Raw genomic sequence first — 14,924 nt, forward strand, 5'->3', positions numbered from 1 at the left:
CTGTCAAACTAATCTGACAGCCTTGCATCTCTGACACTGGGTTGGTTTCCTCACTCCTACACATGAAGCCTATGGGGCGACCTTGCGTTAGTCACAGTTCTCTTCAAACTCTCAGTCTCACCTACCTCACAAGGTGTCTGTTGTGGGGAGAGGAAGGGAAGGTGATTGTAAGCAAGTTTGATTCTCCTTCAAAAAAGGTAAGAGAAAATCAGGGTATAAAAACTAGCTCTTTCTCTTCCTCTTCCTCTTGTTCTCCAAATCCTCTTTTTTTTGGTTACCCAACCCAAGAGAAAATTCACCTTGCCAGAGTAACAGGTTGGGAATCAAAATGCTCTTTTTGAAAAGCCTGGCAGTGTTTCTGTTTATAATCCTAGATTTTATTTATTTATTTTGGAATAGAATGCTATTGTTTCAAACTGCATTTGGACTGATGTTTTGCATATAAATTGGAATCAAACTGTCAGGTATTGTCAAATGTTCAAAAATTATCTACACTGTAGTCAGCATAAGGAATTCACCACAACAGGAGGTCAAAGACAAGCATGCTATCTGGGATTATATAGTGCTGGAGAATTTCTATGCTAGCCAGTATCTGTGGATATGAATGCTAATACAGGGATGAATGCATTTCACGTTTCCAAGCAAAAATCCATCACCTGTGTGCCAATAAGTGCTTAATCCCTCCACATTCAAGACATCAGTTCACTGCGCTGACTTTTCTAAGAGTATCCTGGATTGGAAAGGTGACTGTGCAATGTAAAAGTTCCATAGAATTTCTGGGAGGGGGGGGGGAACAACACATTGCCTCAATTTGGTCTAGGAACATTAAGGGCTGATTGTACTGGCTATCAAACTGTGCCAAGCAGAGAAATCTTGGGTTTCAGCTAGCTCCTACTGAGTCCTTTTCAGATGTTACCATCATGTATTTTGGGAGCCTACTAACTGTTTCTAACAGAAACTTGAGCTTCCATAATATGTGCCACCTCCATTCATTCATTCATTCATTCATTCATTCATTCATTCATTCATTGCTCTTCATTCTCAATGAGATTTATAGTGGATTACACAATGATAAAAGCACTGGAGGCTTCCTGACCTCATCAGGCAGGCCATTACTCCAGATGGGAGCCATGACAGAGAATGCTCAGGTAAGGGCAGCGCAGCTGCAGATCTCACACATTTGCAAGGGGGTCCTTTCAGAAGGCTTGGCTCATATCAGCAAAGCTTCCTCAATGGAGCATATTGGGAAAGATGGTGCTGCAGATATATTGGCCATGGACCATGAAGGGCTGGTATGTGATGACCAGTACCTGAACATGCAAACTAATCAGTGTCCAACAGAGCAACTGCAGAATTGGAGTAATATGCATAGTCAGCCTAGCTCCCGACAATAATCAAGCTGCACCATTCTGTTCCAGCTGGAGTTTCCAGGCCAGCTTCAATGGCAGTCTCATGTAGAGTGAGTTACAATAGGCTAGCCTCAAGGTGGCCATGGTATGGATCCATGTGGCCCAGATCGGTTGGGTCAAGCTAGTGCAATGTTGTGTGAACAGGGGCAACCACACATATTTACCATGTGTGTACAGCCTAGTTCCAAGCAGGGCCATAACTGGGGGGGACGACAAGGAGGGCAGCTGCCCCTGTAGCATGCAGAGAGGGTGGCAGAACTGCCTCTCCTACCCAGCACAGAGATGCTTACAGGAGAGGCAGTTCTGCCATCCTCTCTGCATGCCACAGGAACGGCAGCTGCCCTCCTGCCCCCACCCCCATTACGGCCCTAATTACATGTGCATGCAAACTCTGATTAAATCTGGGATAGAGAGTGGGGTACAAATTCAACAAATGATAGGTAGGTGGATGGGTGGGTGGATGGATGGATGGATGGAGCAGTGGCTCGTTGGTAGAGCATCTGCTTGGCATGCAGAAGTTCCCAGGTTCAATCCCCAGCATCTCCAGTTAAAAGTTGACTAGGCAAGTAGGTGATGTTAAAGACCTCTGCCTGAGACCCTGGAGAGCTGCTGCTGGTCTGAGCAGACAATCCTGACTTTGATGGACCAAGGGTCTGATTCAGTATAAAGTAGCTTCATGTGTTCATGGATGGATGGATGGATGGATGGATGGATGGATGGATGGATGGATGGATGGATAGTGAAGCTCTATGTACATAGTAAATACATGCTGTGGCCCTTGCTCACACAACAGTGCAATCATGCATAATGTGGTAGTATGCATTCCTGTTACACATGGTTGGTAGCCTCTTGATGCACATGGCTGAAAAGGAATTACATCTCCCCTATAAAATGCACCCTCCCAGCACCCCCTAAATGAGGAAGAAGACATCTAGTCCCAAACTAAAAGAGTTGAAGAGCATATAATGTTCTGATAACCTCTATAGAAAGGACCCAAATGCTGATGACCTTATAACAAAGCCGTCCTTGTCTTTATAATTCCCAACTGTCAGCAAATTCCTTATAATTTCCTGCAATGAAACCAATGCGAGGGTGAAAATTGACACCTGCATTGCAACCGAGATGGGATAACAATGTGACCATGATGCGCCAGCAAATAAAATATTTATATCAACTGCAGTCATTTAAGAGTCAATAGGTTGACTGTTATTATATTTCTACAGGAAGTATTGAGTAATGATCTGTGTCAAGATGACGTTATTGGATTTCTTCCTTCCATCCCATCATCATCAGCAGAAAAAGAAAGAAACCAATTGCCCAACAATAGTTTCTTCTTGCCTCTGGACCTTATTTAACTGAAGGGGTCCAAATATACTTAGCAATGAACTACATAATAGGTCTCTCTATTTCATCCACAAAGAACCACTGTTGTTTTTGTTTTGTTGTTTTTTAAATCCTCAACCCCTTTACAAACTGCCAATACATGTAGTCTTAAATTTCTCCTTAGGAATAATGCAGCAAGATTTTAAAATGGTCTTTCCAATATTAAACAGTGCCTAATGTTACATTTTTTAAAAAATAACAAATAATAAATAGCTTTGCCATGTTAATAATACGCAACTTGCAATTTCTCTTGTTCAGCTGTCTGTCGTCTGTTCACATGGTTTTTTTCCAGACATGATGTGTTCACATGATGTGTTCTTACATGCCCAGGGTAATGTCGATTGCCACTTAGGGGTCAGGAAACGATTTCCCTACAAACCCGATTGGCCAGGGATCCTGGAGGTTCCCCCCACATTTTATGAGCATGGAGTAGGGGTCCCTAGGGGTAAGTGTGTGTGTGGGGGGGGGAGTTAGTTATGAATTTTCTGCATTGTGCAGGGGGTTCGACTAGATGACCCTAGTAGTCCCTTCCAACTCTATGATTCTATGACTGCTTTTTACCCCCACCATGCCATCAACACAATAATTACATTGCTGAACATTGTAGGAAATTTGGTTGTTTCGCTACTAGGAGGCAGCAGTCCCCTGCATCCCAGTATTTCTGGGTTTTGCTGTTTGCAGTGATCCTGGGACCAGATCCCCTTTGAATGGTGAAGGTTTGCGGGCCATTCAGCTTTTGAACACATTTCTTGCAAAAAAATAATAATCACATCATCTCTTTTTGATGATTTGAGAGCAAGTGTAGTGGTTAAGAGCAGAGGACTCTAAACTGGTGAACCAGGTTGGTTTCCCCACTACTCCACATGAAGCCTGCTGGGTGACCTTGGGCCAGTCACAGTTCTTTTCGAACTCTCTCAGCCGCACCTACTTCACAAGGTGCCTTTGGAGGGAGAGGAAGGGAAGGTGATTGTAAGCCAGTTTGAGACTCCTTAAAGGAAGAGAAAATCAGAGGATAAAAACAACTCTGCTTCTTCTTGCATCATCTGTGTTCTTGCTGCAGTAGTTTGTGAAGGGAAAATGGTACAGAAGTATTGACCTACCTGAACAGAGCAAAGTTCTTTTTCATCACTGTTTAGCAACAGCATGCTAGTTCGGGATTTATTAACATCCCAAACAGAGTTAGAGTGTTGGGAAACCATAAAAGTCACCTTGTTGCTTGCAGAAAGAATACCCCCATTTTCATACTAAAGGAAACAGAAATGTTACATTTTGACTGCCTTTGCAAATCCCATATCTCATTCAAGAGCTGTAAATAACCACCTCCCATTCCCAAGAGTGATGATTTTACAACAACGCAGCTAGTAACGACTGCATTTTCAAAACCGGCAACAGTTCATAATTAAACACCAGCTAGTTTCCAATAGGGCTACCGGATAAAATCACAGGTTGAAATGAAACTATGCTATACGAAACATCATTCTCTGTGGACCATAAATGAGCTTTCCCAGCATCTTCAATATAATTTAATTCTGAAATGCTGTTCCTTCTCATGATTTAAGAGCCAATAGTATTAAAATCCCTTGCAATACTATACATGAAGACTAAATTACAGATGTGTAATTTCCTCCCTTCCAAGGAACTTCACTATAAAAATGAACTTCAGATTCCTCAGATGTGTTGCCTGAACAGGGACTTCTAAATTCACTTCCAAATCCACAAATGCAGGAAATTCACAACTACCCCCCCCCCCATATCCCCAGAGAATCCTATTCCATGCCTGGAAGATGGCTAAAAGACCTTCAGGATCCCTGGCCAATCTGGCCTGGAGGAAAGTTGCTTCCTGACCCTGAAGGGGCGATCAGCGTTACCCTGGGCAAGTAAGAAAGGGCCACAAGAGCCAAACACTGCCACAATCCTTTCTGCTCTCCCTCTCATCATCTGCCCAAGTTCATAGAATCAGCATTGCTGACAGATGGCCATCTAGCCTCTGCTTAAAAGCCTTCAAAGAAGGTGAGCCCATTACCTCCCGAGGAAGCCTGTTCCACTGAGGAATAGGGTTGCCAGGTCCCTCTTTGCAACCAGCGGGAGGTTTTTGGGATTGAGCCTGAGGAGGCCGGGGTTTGGGGAGGGGTGGGACTTCAATGCCATAGTGTCCAATTGCCAAAGCAGACATTTTCTCCAGGTGAACTGATCTCTATCGGCTGGAGATCAGTTGTAATAGCAGGAGATCTCCAGCTAGTACCTGGTGGTTGGCAACCCTATTGAACAACCACTCTGTTAGAAATTTCTTCCTAATGTTTAGTTGAAAACTCTTTTGATTTAATTTCAACCTGTTGGTTCTGGTCTAGCCAAGCTGCCAAGTCTGAAACTACAGGGAAGCCTGCTTATTCTGCCCACAACGACTCCAGGGCTTGCAGTGGCTGTGGTTCCCCTGTGTGCTATCAAGAGAACCTCCATTATAAATGGCCTTTGGCTGGGGGACTTCTTCTGCAGCTCAGAATATAATCTGTACCTGAGATGTCAATAGGCAGGCAGTAGAGGAGATGAGTGAGAGGTGATATGATAACCATCTTCAAGAGGATGGTGTGGAGTTGTTTTCTGTTGCCCCAGAAGGTCGTTAATTAAGTATTCATTTAAGTGCTTTAAAAAGAGGAACTCAGAGACCAGAGAATATCTGGCATCTTGATAGTAAACCTCACCCCATTACTGACTTCATTGTCCACTGTATGTGCAGCCCAGGGTTAAGTTTCTTGGGCTACCAGTGGGTACAAACTTTCACTCTTAATAGGAGAAAATCATATGCCTGTTGTCTGCCTCCAATGACTTTATATCATATAGAACATCATTGTTTGCAGTGGCAGCAAGGAAAATAAGGACGAAGGCAAATAGCTCTAGAACAGAATCCCATAAATGATGTTGTTGTCAGTGATCTCTAGCAATGTTAACCTTTTCAGATTTTATTTTTCTATACATGCTTCCTTTGGTGTATAATGTGCTACTCTGTGGATTATGTTTTGTGAAGGCCTATGGCAACATACAAATAAAATTTTACTTACTGGTAGTAAACCTCTGGGAGGAAAGTCTTGGGATATAATTAGAGTTGCCAACCTCCAGGTACGAGCAGGAGATCTCCTGCTAATACAACTGATCTCCAGCCTATCAGTTCCCCTGGAGAAAACAGCCGCATGGACTCTATAGCATTGAAGTCCTTCCCCAACCCTGCTCTCCTCAAGCTCCACCCCAAAAATCTCCAGGTATTTTCCAACCTGGAGCTGGCAACCCTAGATATAATGCCTGCTGTGGATTAGAGTTGACTATTTGAGTCATCAGTGTCTGTATTTTGAATGTAAACTTCAGTGGCAGATCTACTTGTACCTGCAAGAGCACTAGTGAACATCTTTGATCCTGCAGCTCTTCAAGAGAGAGACCACTGAAACTCCCTCACATTATTGGAAAATGCTCTGAGAAAGGTAGTGTTTCCAGCCAGTCTCTGGCAATCGGTGGAAACCTAGGGGGCAAAGACTGGATTAAATGATATTGTACAATACCACAATGTCATTTCCGGCTGAAAATCCAGAAGCAATGTCTCCATATTGCCCGAAGCTCTAAGAACCATAGAGATCTGGCAAAATTCCTAAAGTGTTGTGTGATTTGGTGATGTTGCTTCCAAGTTTTCAGCCAGAAATGACCCTGAGGTGTTATGCAACACCATTTCCCCTTCCTTTTTTTTGCTCCCACCACTCATTTGAGCAGTGGTGAGCAGTGGGCTCAAAAGGCAGGAGCAATCTGACCCCTCTCCCCGAGAAAGGATTGCATTCAGAAAAGAAGAATCTGCCACTTCTCTCAAGACTGGAATCATTGGAGGTGATATATGGATTTTACAAGCTTTCCTTATAGCCGATAGGTTAGACTTCGCTGATTTCTGCTTTGAACGTTACCATGTTAATAAAATTTGACAAGAGGGGTGCACTGTTGGAACTATACTACTCAAGGACTAATCTAAACAATGTCCACTCACATATATGCAGTAAATGCTCCCAACTTGAATAGAACTATTTCCAATATTCAGGAGCAGTGAGAAGCCTTCTCATCTCTCAGCTATTCTGCTGCATTGCTGTCTGATTTCAGTTTCCAGGACAGAGAAAATAACTTGGCAGACATCAATAAGCACAGAAGTTAATTTACCTTCCTGCGACAGGATTGTTCCTCTAGGTATTTTTCCTGTGTTTCACGTTCAGTCAATAATTGCACCAACTTAGTGACTTTGGAAGGTCTTTCTCATTATTTACACACTCAAGTTTTGGGCTTTCATGAGCTATTGCATTAACTGACAGCCCATGCCTAACCTGAAAGGATGAAAGACCTTAGGAGGCCAGGAAGGGGGCTGTGCCGGCATTTGTGCACCCTGCACTGGCACCCGTGCCACTTGCACCGTCCAGGGTGACACAAATGCTGGTGGAGGGATCTTGACGCCATTCTCCCAGCACTGCTGCAGCAGCGCCACCCAGGGAAGCCGGCTGGGCCTTCTGCCAGCATCCCACCAAAGCAAAGCCCTGCACTTCCTAGGGGGTGTTCCCGGAGCATGCCGGGGCGAAGCTGCCAGTAGGCAGCTTCCTGACCCTTTTCGCCCCGGGTTCACCAACAGAGAGAACAGCGTTGCTGCACCAGCTTTTTGCTGGCGTACCCTCGCTGTTTTCAATGGGGCAAAATGCCCCCATTTAAAAAAAAAACGGCTTTGGGGGAGCTGTGGCAGTGCCTTGGCCACGCCATCCCCGGCTTCCGAAGGCTCAGGAATGGGCTGTCTGACAGCAATGGCAAGGCAGGGGCCTGTCCATACATATAATAGCAGGTAGGCAGGGCAGATGGGGGTGGGGGAGATGTAGATAGAGGCTACACCATCCCTATCTGCACTCTCAATTTTTTTTAAAAAAAACAACAAATTCTGCATTGCATTTTAGACAGAAGTGATTCATGATATCCGTGCTGCATACAAAGGGGAACCTTGTCAGTGCAAACAGGCATTTCTATATCAGTGGAGTTGCATAGAATTTTAATCGCTGACTAGAGGGAGATGGGTCATTGTGCTTCTCCGCACACTTGACTTACTCCTGATTTTCTTGGCAGTCGATCCACAAGAACTGGAATCGGTCTGGGCACAGTTCTTCCACACGTCTGCCTTCCCTCTGCATTTTCACAGTTGTGGAGTCAGCTTATTTTTTTTTCCTACACGTGCCTGAAACCATCAGGATTTTCAAGGGAGTGTGCTGTTATCATTGGCAGCATCATTGGTGGCCTCACAGCACACTCCCCCGTTTATTTTTTGTGCATGCTTATATCGATATATCAATATCATAGCTGATTTTTTTAAAATGCACTAAAATATAGATATATCATGAGAACTTTATTTGTATGTGGCCATAGGCCTTCACAAAACATCATCTACAAAGTAATATAATATTTAAAAAAAGACATGTACAAGAAAATAACATCTAGTAGGGTTAACATGGATACGAAGCACCAAAAACAACATCATTTGTGGGATTCTGCTCTAGAGCTAACTATCTTAGCTCTTATTTTCCTTGCTGCCAGAGCAAACAATGATGTTCTATGAGAAATATACCCATTGGAGTCAGACAGCAAGAATATTATTTTCTTCTTTTCTGAGTGGTGGTTTGTACCCACTAGTAGCCCATCCAGAAACTTAGTCCTGAGCTGTGCATACAGTGGGCAACGGAGTAAATAATGGGGTAAATCCTCCTGCACATGGGTATTGAAGATACACAAGCGTTGATCCTTGGGGATTCGTTTGTACCACCCAACTAAAACAGCTGTTGGCATGGTTTCAAAGAGTAGAGCAGAAAATGCTGCTCTAAGGTTATAATTTGAAATCTTTGCTAGATACTGGGCTCTAAGGTGGTCATTTTTAAGTAATTTGAACCATGATGCAGACTGTGCCTTCTGAATTAACACCCTGTCAAACAGGGCATCACACCTAAAGACCCAGTCTCTTAATTGTGTATTCGCTGCTGAAAGTCTTAGAAGGTCATCGGGTTTAATAGTTTGTTTATAAAACCTGATCATGCTGGGTCCCTTGAGAGCATAATATCAAAGGACAGTTTGCTAAATGAGTTTGATCTGTCCACTCTATTTTTTAAAAATAGTTTTAGAACCTCAAGATGGATGCAGGCCCTAAGAGATGGTAAGCCTGTTTCAGCTGTCATCAGAGTGGTTGGAGTACCCTTAGGAAGGACCAGGATACGCCTCAGGAATGAATTTTGAATTGTTTCTATATTCGCAATATTGTCCTCTTTCCATCCTCAAACTTCTGCTCCATATTGGAGGTGAGCAATGACCTTACTTTTAAATAATTTTATGGCTGGCTCTATGAGGTGACCTCTCCTAGTGTAATAAAACCTCAGGATGGAGCCTGTGATCCTCGTTGCAGAGGACTTTATAGATGCCAGATGGCAATTCCAGTTTAGGTTCACTCTGAATGTTAGGCCAAGATATTTAAAGGAGCTCATAGATATATCAAATATAGATGTATCCCTCCCATTGTAGCAATTGGTTCAGCAGGTTTCATTTTTTGAAAAAATATATCTCTAGTCCCATTCATTGCAGAGATATAAGGGAAAAGGCATATCTCCACAAGGTATGCCTTGATGTAAGCCCTTGGTTGCCATCTCCAGGACTGTATTACCTGGTAACTGCAGAGACACGTGTCACCGCCATTAGACGGGAGTCAAGCCCAGATGTTATGGACAGAGGCCCCCGCACTAGCAAGAAGGAAGAACCAAAGGGAATCCATTTTTCTCTCTCTGTGCCCAGATCATGTCTCCAGCAGCTGTCATTTCACAAGAGACGACCTGACATGTACGCAGTCATTCCCCCACCCACCCCCACCTGTCCATCTGCATGACTAACGGCTCATCGGAAGCCTCCGAGGTAGCAGCGGTCAGAGATCGCACCTCAGGCGTCAAAGGAATGTGTCACCCGGATGCAACATTGAGCAAACTTTTGTTTTAGACCAGATGGCCCATCTAGTGAAACCTCCCGATCCTCCTGGAATGTGCTCAGTCAATGGTTCAGATTGGCCCGTCTAAATTGCCCATCCTCACACCCTAATAGCCAACCATTAAGGTTTTGCGCATCTTTTGTTCACAGTGGGAACCACGAGGGAGTAATCCCATCATCCCCCACCCCCAGAAGGGTATATCTGGGAATGCTAGTTTACACTAGGCAGCTTCTTCCCCCCCCCACACACACACACACTGGCTGCCACTCTGCCGGTTTGAGTGGAGCAGTGCTCTGCTACGCTTTTCCTCCCGCCCCTCTGGTCAAGCCCCGGAAACCCCTGTCCCCATTTTTCTCTTACTTTTAGCCGCATGGAACCTCGGATGTCCCCTCTACAGGATCAGGTGCAGTATCACCCCACTTCAGGGGGAAAACTGCCACATTGGCGAACGTCTCTACCACCTTTTATTCTCTAGGCTCTGTGTGTGTTTTGTAAGAATCTGTTTTGTTTGTGAACATATAATCAAGTAAACACCTTTTAACTAAATCCACTGCCTCTGCCTTATTTTTGAGGATCACGGTATGGACTCTGGTAGACACAGGCTTAGATCTTGCAGTTATGCCCAATTGCCGGTTATTTATTTGCTAATTCCTCCATATAAATATTCATAACCGAGCAATTTGGCTGACAATGAGAGACGTAAAGGTCCCCTGTGCAAGCACCGGGTCATTCCTGACCCATGGGGTGACGTCACATCCCGACGTTTCCCAGGCAGACTTTGTTTATGGGGGGTTTGCCAGTGCCTTTCCCGGTTATCTTACCTTTACCCCCAACAAGCTGGGTACTCATTTTACTGACCTCGGAAGGATGGAAGACTGAGTCAACCTTTTTTTTTATAAATATTTTTATTATTTTTATAACATAAAACTAAACAGAAAAGAAAAATACAAACAGATACCAACAGTATACAAAATAAAACTTCATTATATAATAAAATGAAAATAATCGAGGTATCTTAAAAACCCACCACCCACCATAACAAGTGTCCCATCACCAGTGGTAGACTTCCGGAGAAGTGTCTAAGCAGTTTAAAGTTAAACACATTAACAAACATTTCAAATTTCTAAATTGCATCTATAACTCATTCACTATATTAGTAAAATTCATTTTCACCATTTTATCCCAATATGCAAAGGCCTTTGACCATGTCGTTTTAAATTCTTCCAAATCTTTCCCATGAAGGGAATCTGTTAGTTTGGCCATCTGCATATATATCCATAATTTCTCTCTCCAGTCTTTAATTAGAGGTCTATTTACTTGCTTCCAGGATTTAGCTATCATAATCCTTGCTGCAGCAAAACTATATTGACATATGACTCTATCACTTCTATTCATTTTCTCCTTGGGAATTCCCAATAAGCAAAAAGCAGGTTCCATTTTTACTTTAATATTAATCACATTACAAGTCTCTTTCAATACTTTTCTCCAAAATTATTTAATATTTTTGCAAACCCACCAGGCATGCATAAAAGTTCCTTTTTCCATTCCACATTTCCAACATAAACGGGTCATTCCTGATTTCATTTTACTTATCATCACTGGAGTGATATACCATCTCTAAAACATCTTGTATGGATTCTCTCTTATTTTGTTAGTGATTGTAAATTTAAATTCTTTTTTCCAGAGCCTCTCCCAAACCGCCAAATTAATATTATATCCTAAGTCTCTCATCCATTTTACCATCACTGGTTTAATTCTTTCTTGCTCTAAATTTACTTCTATTAATAATTTATATATCCTCGCTATCATACCTTTATTTCCCTTATTTAATACTAATTCCAACTTAGATTTATTTCTATTAAATCCCACTAATTTATCTTTCTTAAATATATCCTTTAATTTGTAATACATAAACCAATCTTTAATATAAAGCTCTTCTCTTAGTTTAAGGGACCACTCCCCTTCACTGCACTCCATGATCTCTCTATAGTTACCTATATCTAAATTAAGCTGTTTACCTCTCTTCATAAATTCTTCTACTGGATTAATCCACCCAGGGGTTTTAACTTCCAAAGACTTCTTATATCTTTTCCAAACTTGAATTAAACTAGATCTGATAATATGATAATTAAAGTCTTTATTTACTTTGTTTTTTTCATACCATAAATACGCATGCCAGCCAAATCGTAAATTAAATCCATCCGATTCAAGTAATCTGGGATTCTCTAATAGAATCCAGTTTTTTAGCCAAACAAAACAAGATGCTTCATAATACATTCTCAAATCTGGTAGACCTGGGCCCCCTGTTTCTTTTAATTCTATTGTTATTATATGCTACCCTGTGTCTTTCTTTCCCCCATCAAAAAAATCAAAATTTCTTTTTTCCATCTTTATTTTTTTTTTTTGCTCCTTTTAGAATTGGTAAATTTTGAAATAAATAAAGCATCTTAGGTAATACCATCATTTTAACTACTGAAATTCTTCCCCATAATGATAATGGTAATCTTTCCCAGTTCTTAAAATCCACAACAATTTGTTGCCAGATTTTAATATAATAATTTTGGAATAAATTAAGATTGTTTGAAGTTAACCATATCCCTAAATATTTTATTTTAGGTTCAATAGTGAAACCTGTCTTACTTATTCATTCTTGTTGCTGTGAGAGAGTCATATTTTTAACCAATATTTTGGTTTTACTTCTATTTATTTAAAATTACCCAGAGTATTATCAGATCATAATGCTGTTACAACAAGAATTAAGATAGGAAATAGGAGAAACAGAATGTGGACAATAAATGAATATTTATTAAAAAATAAAAAAGATTGTAGATAAATTAAAGATAGATATGCAAAATTATTTTACTGAAAATGTAGACAAGGGAATAACTGATACGATGGTATGGGATGTGGCTAAAGCTGTATTTAGAGGACTTTTGATTCAGCAAAACACAAGATGGTTTAAAAAAAGAGATAAAAACAATATTCAAAGAAATTAGAATGGGAGAAAAACAAATTAGAAAAACACAAGATAAATCACTTAAACAAGAAAAGGTCAACAACTTGAAAAGGTTACAACAACAATATGAATTTTTAATTACTTCAGAAATTGAAAAAAAGGTAATGTTTAATAGACAAAGATTTTTTGAACATGTTAATAAACCTGGTAAGTTGTTGGCTTGGCTGCTTAAAAACAAAGAAAAGAAACCAATAATATTAAGAATAAAAACAGAAGGTAAACTAAGAACAAATAAACAAAAATTATGGAAGTATTTGTAGATTATTATATAAATTTGTACAGAAGAAAACTGGTGTCAGATAAGGAAATGGACGTCTATTTGAAACAATTTGATTGGGAAGATATATCACAAGGTAATAGGGATTTATTAGACTCCATGATAACTTTGGAGGAATTAAAAGATGCAATTGGTAAAAGTAAATTAAATAAATCTCCAGGCTCAGATGGATTTACAGCATTTTGTTATAAAACTTTTGAAGAACAATTATCCCCACATTTAATAAAAGTTATGAATTCTTGCTTGCAGAATGGTTCTATCCCCCAGACCTGGAAACAAGCAAATGTAGTATTAATACCAAAACCGAATACAGATTTGTTAGAAGTTAAAAATTATAGACCTATTTCATTACTGAATAATGATTATAAACTTTTTGTTGATATTTTAGCCACTAGATTAAAAAGGATATTAATGGATTTTATACATGAAGATCAATCGGGTTTCCTACCTGGTAGAATGATCAAAATGTTAGAACGGTGATAGATTTGTTGGAGTATGTAGAATATACCACAACTCCAATAGCTATGATTTTTTTAGATGCTGAGAAAGCGTTTGATAATGTTAATTGGAGGTTTATGATTTTTTTTAAATTTGTGGGTATGGGAGTAGGTTTTTAGACAGCTATTGAAAGTATATATACTCATCAAACAGCTAGACTGTTAATTAATGGTATATTATCACCACAGATAGAAATTCAGAAGGGAACCAGGCAAGGATGCCCGCTTTCACTCTTATTGTTTATTTTAGTTTTAGAAGTTAAAAAGATAAGAAAGAATGATTATTTAGTAGGTATTAGATATGGGAGAAATCATTATAAGGTTAAAGCATATGCAGATAATTTAGTATGTTTTTTGACTAACCCTAACTGTCAAATAGAAAACTGGAATAATATTGTGGAGGTATATGGAAAGCTTGCAGGATTTAAAGACTGAGTCAACCTTGAGCCGGCTACCTGAAACCAACTTCTGTCGGGATCGAACTCAGGTCATGAACATAGCTTGGACTGCAGTACTGCAGGTTACCACTCTGTGCCACGGGGCTCCTCCATGAGAGACTTACTTTGTTTAAAATGGAAGCTGGGAATGCAGAGAACTTCCTAAACCTATCATTGCATCAATCTATCAATATTTTAGTGGTTCTTTTTTAAAAAATAATTGAAAATGAAACCTCTCGTCTTCGGGGCAGGGGGGAGGAGAGGGAGTGATTTGACGATGATGACAGTCCAATCATTGAAAAGTGGTCTGGAGGTGACTGGGAGTGGACGGGGCAAAGAACACCAAAGAGAAACAGCATGCATGAGGAAAGACTACTCATAATCAGCTTCCAGAAAAAGAAAAAGAAAGATCAAGGTAAAAGTGGCCTCGAAAGAACTGGAAAAAACCTGGGGGAGGGGGGGTCAAAGCAAAAACTAAAGGCACAAAGATGCATGCAGAAATCAGGGACAGAGAGGGGGTGTTGCTCAGTGGTAGAGCATCTGCTTGGCATGCAGAAGATCCCAGGTTAAATTCCTGGCATCTCCAGTTAAAGGGACTAGACAAGGAGGTATTATGAAAAACCCTCTGTCTGAGACTCTGGAGAGCAGCTGCTGGTCTGAGTAGACAATACTGACTTTGATGGACCAAGGGTCTGATTCAGTATGAGGCAGCTTCACGTGTTCATGTTTTCAGGGGACAAACCGAACCAGTATGGGGCCAGAATCGATGAAAAAAACCTATGCGGAGCAGGCCATTGTCATCTATCCACAGCAATTAAGATTAAGCGGTAGACTACAATAACATTTTAGGGACAAAAAAATGCCCTGACAGTCATGCAAATTCTAATAAT

Source organism: Euleptes europaea, chromosome 9 (genome assembly GCF_029931775.1).
Source record: "Euleptes europaea isolate rEulEur1 chromosome 9, rEulEur1.hap1, whole genome shotgun sequence".
Lineage (NCBI taxonomy): Eukaryota > Metazoa > Chordata > Lepidosauria > Squamata > Sphaerodactylidae > Euleptes > Euleptes europaea.